We start from the raw sequence: 8,998 nt of genomic DNA, 5'->3' as shown, positions 1-8,998 counted from the left end.
GTAAAGTGATAATTATTCTGTGTGCTAGGGCAGAGCGCCTTGTTACGCAATGGCGTCTGAGACTGTTGTCGTTGTAATATAACTGTCCACATTGCGATGTACACAAGTATGTACTTCTGAAACGCTTCGTGATGAATAACATCATGCCTCGGGGACCTCGGTACAATAGACCAATAATACCTGCTTAATAAAATTCAACTTCCTGACAAATCCAAGCTCCTAAGCATTAACTAAGTTGACACACATCAATATAAAATGGTCTACCGCCATTATAGTAAGTTTATTGCAAATTCATGCCCGTAGGCTAATGTTGACAACAATGTCGAGGTACAAACACAAAGTAAAATACTAGTATAAGGCATCAATGTGATACAAGATCATACTATATTGCTAGTCTATAATGAGTTTCTATATGTACGGTACTGATGCGGGGTTTGATTTCTTCTTTGAAAGCTGTGGAAAATAAAATGCTCAACACTTTCGATTATGAGTGGGTTGGATGATTTCAAAAGGAATATGAGTATTTCTTAATATAGGAAAGCTTTCAGAGATTTTAGATACTTTCGTGAATAATCTGTTTCTTTCGGCTTCAAATTGGGACATTCACAGATAAAATGTATTTCATTATAACTGAATGGTGCCTCTAAGATTAAAAATAGCATGTAGGTGAGAGTGGTTTTAAAATCCAGTGGCGTGAAATGACATGTTAGTAAAATACTCGAAAAAATTAAGTTATCGATGCTTCCATCTCTCCATTCATGTATCAATGAAAATGGAATTGAACGATATGTAATTAGCTCATACCAATTGAATAAAAACAAATACATAGCACAATTGCGAAGCTGGCGTGTTACGCCGAAGGGCGGTTATACCGGCTATACAGATACAGATACAAATTTAATCTCAAGTGAAAACCAAAGATATGGTGTAAGCGTTTTATCATAATGACAAAGTATCCAGACAAGATGTAGTTTTTAAGCTATTTCAGAAGTTGAAGACTATAAACGGGGAGCTTATGTTTTAGGACAGACACACCACCATTATCATGAAGAGTAGGGGTCCATCCCAGTATGACTGGATCGAATAGATCTGGTGTGTTACAGCATGTGGCGGTTTACCTGGTATGCAATACAAACAAACAACAAGTACAATTTTAGTCCACAACATATGGCAGATAGTTCAGACGTCAATGTAAGACTGGGTTGGTGGCGTTATGTAGGAACATTTGACCGCAATCTTAGCTTTCCAGGCAACAACTAAATGTGCACTTTGTTACTATTACGAAGGTTTGCAGTTGTCCGATTCGCTTTCGTGTTATTCTCTAAAAATCTGTTTCTGGTCCTTTCATTTACTTTTAACCACCCCATTTTAAAATCAGGTGCATAAATATAGAAATAATGACGAGGGAAATGTGATATAATGTTGAGCTGAGTTGAGTTGTGAAACATTTGAGATCCTAACGCATTATATTTTATCACATAAGTTGACAGATAATGACTTAAAATAATCATAACATCCATGTCACATTTCTGAAGCGTAATACTGCAACTACCTGAGCTTTATGCTTTGTTTAGTTTTATCATCACATTTTTCTTAAATGGTACAGAAGAACCAAATTTGAAATATAAAAACATGTTATCTAAATGTGACGCTGGCTGTACGTTGACCGATAATGTGAAATTATGTGACTGCCCGTGCATTTTTTTCACCAACTATACCTATGTGATTTTTATGTAAAGCATGTTTTCAATGAAAATGTGAAATAATGTTAAATTGAATTAAATCTTATAAACTTATAAACTAAACTTCATTTTAGAGTTATGTGAAATGCGTTCGGCTACAAAATGTAAAAAAAAAATTGTGAAGACAGCCGACATGCCGATAAATATAAAGTTTGTGTAATGTTCACGAAAATACAAAATATGAAAAAATTGACATCACCTCACAAATTTTGACATGTAAAATTGATGTGATTTGCACTTACACAAGATCTAAAGTCATGTGATTTGACAAAATATTCCTATGTAAATTGTGTATATGTTGAATATTTTCCCGATGTTTACAGATCAAACCTATATTTGATTACGCACCGGAAGGCGCCCATGGTTACAATGACTTGTACAACTTTGTATTCGTACTTTCAATTTCTTTAGGTATGGTAACACAGCATCATTAAACGACGGCAATTGTTCGCGACTTAGAGGTGACTACTCCAGGGCAAATAAATTGCTTTTTTCTCTACGTCTTTTCTCTCCAATGAATGAGCTAAACGGTCAAAAATGCAGGTAATTATTGATTTCGGTTATGAAAGACTGCCACCCACCGCAGCAAGTTCACTTAAGAATACGCCCCTAGAATACACCGAAACAGCACGCATACGTGGCCTATGGCACTCCCGTGACCTGAGTTGGGATAAACATGTTGACATCATTACACAAAAGGCAAACTCACGACTTTTTTTGCAAGAAGAATTAAAACGGTTTGGACTACCAATCTTAGACCTCCGTGAATTTTACCAAGGCTACATACGGCCCACTTTAGAGTATGCTGTACCAGTCTAGAGCCCGAGTATCACGGCGCAACATTCCATGAAGATCGAGCGAATAGAAAAACGTGCACGTGCCCTAACGATTATTCTCGGCCCCAAAATACACGTGGTATAACAAAGCCCTATAGCCTAGGCGATTGGTGCAAAAATTGTTCAAATTATGGTGAAATCATGAAACTTGGCATAAATGTTTTAACAAATTCATGCCTCCCCACCTTAGAGAACAGGAGGAAAAACCTAAGCCATCGTTTCGCAAAATCTCTACTTAGTAATCCTACTTTCAGGAGTTGATTACCCCCAACCGTTGGGAAATTCACGCTAGAAATCTAAAAGGTGCCCACCAACTTGTAATCCATTGGCAAAAATAAACCGCCATAAAAACAGCCCCGTTCCATACTTAACTCATCAATGAGATACATTCATCTTCCAATGTCGACTCACCTAGTTTACAGCATGTTGATAAACCGTGTTTCTTCTCTAATTGCTTGTACGGTGAGAATTCCTGTATTTCGTTTCTTTAATTCCTTGTATGATAAGTTTTTATCTTGTATCTCTTATTTCATCTATCAGACTGTATTTCTGGTGTAGTTATACACATACGTAGGATGTAATTCTGTAAGATAAGTGTTGTAATTGTACACGACTTTTTCTTTCCCATTGTAATTGTATAGTACTAGTTGCTTTAAGTGAGATTTTGTTATATGTACTACACATTTCTAAAGTGCGCAATTAAGCTATGCTGAGGACGTTGACATGTATTTAGAGTTCAATAATCGAATCAATAAAGCTCACTCGGTGGTTTTATGAGGTGGTTATAGCACATGACCAGGCGTTATGACACCACATATACATCGGGGCGGGTCATTAACACTTGATAGTAAAACAGGATAATGTATGCAACTATTAATGAATGAATGAATGAATGAATGAATGAAAGGCCTTTATTGTGCATTCATGCCTCGAGGGGCTAGGTACAGGTCGTCTAACTTAACACATGGAACATACAAGGACATAAATACAACAATACAAGCTGTAAACATACAGAGTAGACAAACGTATTATTACACTAAGCTAGTCCAGTTGCGTTGACTTTTTCTCGCTTCTTTGTACATTTGTAAATGTATGTACAGACAATATTTCTTATACAAGGATTATCCAGGCGTAATAAAAATATGAATTCGTCTGTTGCATTAAGATGTTCGAAATATGGGAATTTTTCTTTGATAAAGTTAAAAAGTACACTTCTTTCGCTATCGTATAATTTACAATCTAGGACGTAATGTTGCTCATCTTCTACTCGATTTAAATTACAATGTTGACAAAGTCTATGTTGTAGAGGCGTGCGGTTGTGCCTTCCTGTTTCGACATGTAATCTATGACAGCTAACCCGGAGTTTAGTAGTAGCAACTCTGTGTTTGATGTTGCTAATGGATAAATACTCTTCTTCTTTATACAGTGACTTAATTGATACCGGTGTTGGAATGTCTGGACATGCCGTAATCCAAAACAGACAAAATTGATTGTTTCTGGCCTGGAAACGTTCTCTAATAAAAGGAGAAAACAAGGACAAGATGCGGTTTGTATTGAACAATTAAAGGAGGCTGAACTTAAAATTAAAAAGTCTTCTATATTTTTTTAATATACCCCAAATTCAAGTCCTCTCTTGTTTTAGATACGTCCGCCATAGTTCAGGGCTCTTCCGTCATTTGCAACTTATGCCGTTCTAGTTCTGACGCACCAATTTTCACAATAGATACAAATTGACATCAGTTACATCACATCCCTACATATACAATTCTTTACTGCATGGATGTTAAAGATGATAACGACTAAGCATGTCGATCATACAGTAAACACAGGTTTGACACTTATCACCCATTTCCGCTAATTAGGGTACGTTGATTACAATTGGGCATTTTGCGCAATGGGTGTAACAGTGGCGGCGTTTAAAGTGTTATTCGTACTGCAGGGCTCACAAAGTTTCTATTAGCCATATTGTACAATACATAAGCGCAAATCCAGATATTCATTCTGGAAACATAATCTTTTACTTATTCTTAAGCTGTAAGCTAGTGGCAGCATGTTTTGCACCGACGACGCTGCTGTTGCACCGACGACGCTGCTGTTTATTCGATGAAATTAAATCTCTACAACTGGATAAGATCTGAATATTACTTCAGGACGTTTCGAGTGACATCCATCACTCTTCTTCAGTGTCACTTGAATTAACTGGCAGAACGAATCAATACTAGTGCATCTAACTTGTTTGAATATGTAAAAGTCACTAACTCCTAGGGATCGTATGCAAATGTCATTTAAATGTAAATCATGTAGGTATCGTTTCTATGGTAAGACAACACCATAGCAAACTTGTACCAGTATTGATTCGTTATTTTATTCTAGTGACGCTGAAGAAGAGTGATGGATACTAAAAACGCCCGGAAGTTATCTCCTAATCTTATCCCTTTGTAGAGATTGAATTTTACTCAAATGCTGTAATACCTGTATATGTCTAACCTTTATAAACTTACTGTTGTATCTTTCTTTCTTTTTCCCCGCAAGCCACAACAGCGCTTCCAGTGACATCGCGAATGGAAGGGCAAACCTCTTCCAAATTTGGATCGAATACGTCATTTGACCTAGGTGGCAAGGAACATTTCCGAGTTGTGACTGTACTGGTAGGTAAAATTATCTAACTCCAATTTGTGTTTTTGAAAACAAACCTTTTTTTAATGATATCAACATCAGAAGCTTCAGTATCAGTATTGTAAAGTGTAGTTTCTATGTACATGTGAATATTTATGAAAGAACAGATGATGTTGAATTAGTTTATTACCTTGATCATCGCCCTGCAGGACTATTAGTACTAGTCCGATCCACGCTCGTTCTCACTTAAATGTACCCATTATGTAACTTCGAATTCTGTTACCGTTTGAAGTGAGACGTTCTTTGACATTAAAATATGCCACATATAAGGTAATAAACTGTCTTTGTTAAAAGCTATAAAAGTTTTAAGTCGTCATAGAAACGACAGTTTGGCATCTTATATGTGGCAAATCTTAATGTCAGGAACGTCTTACATCAAACGGTAACGGAAATTTTAAAAATGTGTACATTTAAAGACCCCAGATATAAAGGCTGGATAATGTAAACTATAGGCTTCAGTATGCTACTGGCAACCGTGCAGCGCACATCAGTGGAGTCCTGCCTGAGACAGTTTACCAAATACAACTTATTATTCAACTTATGTTTGAAATAACAACAGATAAAAGAAATTAAAGTTTGGCTACACATCAAGGACACTTAGCCCAGAAATAAAGTAATGACAACAATGGCTTGTGATTTAGTTTGAGACAGTGACTGGCAGTTTTGTGTACAGTTCTACAGAGCCCTAGTCTATACTGGTTTCTTAGACTACTAGTAGACGGCAAAATTACAAGTCATATTTCTAGACACACAATTACTAAAGTCAATGTGGGAAAGACATTTTCAAGTTGGAAATGTAGATACAGTTAGATACTCTGACAGTACATTGTCAGGGTTGATTTGAAAATTTGAACAAGGTTGATTTTCCAAAACCTGAAAGTTGTAGAATTAATCTGTATTATCTGGATTATCCAAAGGATCTTATCTGATTGAAACCTCCTTGGATTATGTAACTTTCTTACAGTTACCTGAGCCATTCTGCATGGTTTGATAATGTTCCTAAAACCAGTACAGGTTTTTGAATTTCTTTACCAGTATTATGGTAATCTGTCCTTGCCCATTGTTCTGGGATAGCTGTTTTTTATGAATTTATGTGGTTATGGGGTCAATCCACCATTCAAGCCGCTGGACAAGTCACAGTAGGAACACTTCCTTTACGACTTGCCCTGGGTAAGATACCGATGGCTTTAAATGAGAACGATGTCCACTGTGTTCTGCTGCCACAGTGGTCTCCATACTCCGCAGCTGCAATCAGTCTTTCTTCAATTCTCTCTACTGCAGGAGGCTCCTTTCACAATGAAAGAGAAGAGCGAGTCAGGGGGTTATCGGTACGTAGGGTTCTGTATTGATCTTATCAACGCCCTAGCGGAACAACTAGACTTTACCTATGAACTGTACGAGCCGGAGGACGGCCAGTACGGAGCGGAGAAAGATGACGGGACGTGGTCCGGTATGGTGGGGGAGCTCGTCTCCGGGGTAAGAGATCTACTTTTGACATTTCGTATTATAAATTTGAAGTAAAGGTTTCATGTTCCGTGGCGCAAGCCTGAACGCAACCCCGCTGATTCGCCATCTGGATCAAATTCCGTGGATCCTAGGGCCCGGGTTTGATCATTGGGGTCGACTCAAGCTTGGACATGTTATAAGGGACTGCATTCGTCATTTCAGACGGTGACGTATAGCCGGTGGCCCCTTGTATGAGGATGCATTGAAACGAAACAAATTGAATTTTTTTCAATTATTACCTTTCCAACCGAAGTTACGTACCCACGTTTACACCTTGGTGAAGTGAGGAAAGTCATGTAAGGAAAATTTTACAAAGTCACAAGTCATCAGTGGCATGTTAGACATTCGAACCCAAGACCTCAGGGCAAAATACCCTGTCCGTTACGACAACACGACGCTCCAACGCTGTATTATCTTGAGTTGAATTAAAGTTTTATGTCACCTAAAATACTACAGCATTTTCTGATAATGTTTAACAACTAATAGTATTCTTACTCCGTATGAAAGTACGCGCCAAACAAACACCGATTGATTGTTACCGAACATCACACCTTAAAAAAATCATTTTTTAGAATATATGTTTTTGTTGCAAGATAATACAATTATGACTGCCGATGACGTCACCGTGAACATAGCAGCCAGTTCAGAACCCATGCCAGTGCAGCGACTATTCTATAAGAACTACGGCGGAATACAAACTAGCCCTTTGGGGTTTGATTTCTTCTTTGGAAACAGTGCAAGGCAAACTGTCAAACTTTTTCTGTTATAAATGGGTATTATGAAGTTAGCCATTCTCCATTTGTCACCCGAACCACCATGGCCGCCCAGAAATTTTGTCCTTCATAGCCTTCCCAATGCCATCAGCCTGTATACTACGACTAGTCTCTCTTTTTAGTACATCTAAGTATGTTTGGGGTGGTCTTCCTTGTCTTCTTCTCCCATTTTGCTGGAGAACATAGCACTAAGTCGGAGACTATTTCCTTGCTGTTTCTAAGGTTGTGTCCGGCAAACTTTAAACATCTGACCTGTTTCTTGTCTGACACTTTTGGGAGACCAGCGTAGAGTTCCTTGCTTGTCCAGTGCTGTTCCGATGTTATGTTAGCCACGATGTAGTTTTTTGGTCAGTTTTAATATTATTTACAGCTGACAGATTTCCTGACTACGCTTTTCTCTTCACCTGACAGCGCGCTGACATCGCTCTAGCTGCAATGACCATCAGTTCCAAACGGGAGAAAGTTGTCGACTTTACATCCCAGTACATGGACTATGGGACTGGCTTGATAATGAAAAAGTGAGCAATATCCCTTTCTAAATGAGACAAAATTTAGTACATCAAAATGTAAAATGATATGAATTTTTCCTTCACCTCAAAGGCATGCCAGTTGTTGTATACTTTCTGAAACCTACACATTGCACAAATGTCGTAAAGTCGATGTAGTCGACCAATGAAAAAAAAAACTATATTCACTAACATAATCTATAATCCGACCGATACATTTTGTGACGAATCTGGCCGCATCGGGTCCAACCGAACCCCGTTCTCTTTTGCTAAAAAAACATATTTCTGGTGGTTCTTTTTGTAATCAGTATGCATATACTGTTTCAATAATCCATTATGGGAATTATGACAAGTTCTGGTGTCAATAACAATAGCTCATTATCATAATTTATGCAAACATTGAGAAGAACCCGCATTTTCCTCTACAAATCAATGTTACTCCCCTTATTTCAACAGTATAACAGTATAGGTGTTTTATTACTTTACGAAACAATAGAAACGATTATAAAACCATACTTATAGCATGAACATGTTAAGAAAGTTAGAATATATAACTGAAAACATTTTTATTTATTATTAAATCATGTGTCATAGTCTGCCACCTAAATGACATTGTATACGATTGTTAATTTTCTTCACATAGAACGTTTCCTTTTTTGTGATTGCTGTTTTTTCTATTAATCCACTGGTAAATTCTGACTTCGTTTAAGTGTGAGAAATGTCTGCTTTTGGATCGGAATTCTTTTTTGATATTCTGTAATATACAATGCAATATCATCAGGGGGTCAATTTGGACCCCACCGGATCACACACAAACTTTAGAGGATAACTCATACTACAAATGGGATAATCTCAGTCTTAAAAGTTGCAAGAAATGTAGACAAACAAAGTAATGGAAATATTTTTTCTCCGATTAAAAATGTTGACATGGCACATACAAATATACGCCTTGGGTCCAA

At 37.4% G+C, this 8,998-nt stretch overlaps 1 long non-coding RNA gene across 1 annotated transcript; it reads right to left on the bottom strand.

Moving 5' to 3' along the window:
* Positions 1–251: 251 nt before the first annotated feature.
* On the bottom strand, positions 252–2,662 carry LOC136428104 (uncharacterized). Its single transcript, XR_010754575.1, has 2 exons — positions 2,324–2,662; positions 252–1,118 (listed from the first exon to the last, which is right to left on the bottom strand). It is a non-coding gene; the product is annotated as an uncharacterized lncRNA (long non-coding RNA).
* Between the last annotated feature and the right edge of the window lie 6,336 nt (positions 2,663–8,998).

The sequence above is a fragment of the Branchiostoma lanceolatum genome, chromosome 1 (genome assembly GCF_035083965.1).
Source record: "Branchiostoma lanceolatum isolate klBraLanc5 chromosome 1, klBraLanc5.hap2, whole genome shotgun sequence".
Lineage (NCBI taxonomy): Eukaryota > Metazoa > Chordata > Leptocardii > Amphioxiformes > Branchiostomatidae > Branchiostoma > Branchiostoma lanceolatum.
The sequence above is the reverse complement of the archived record's forward strand: the minus strand, read 5'-3'. Positions and strand labels throughout refer to the sequence as shown.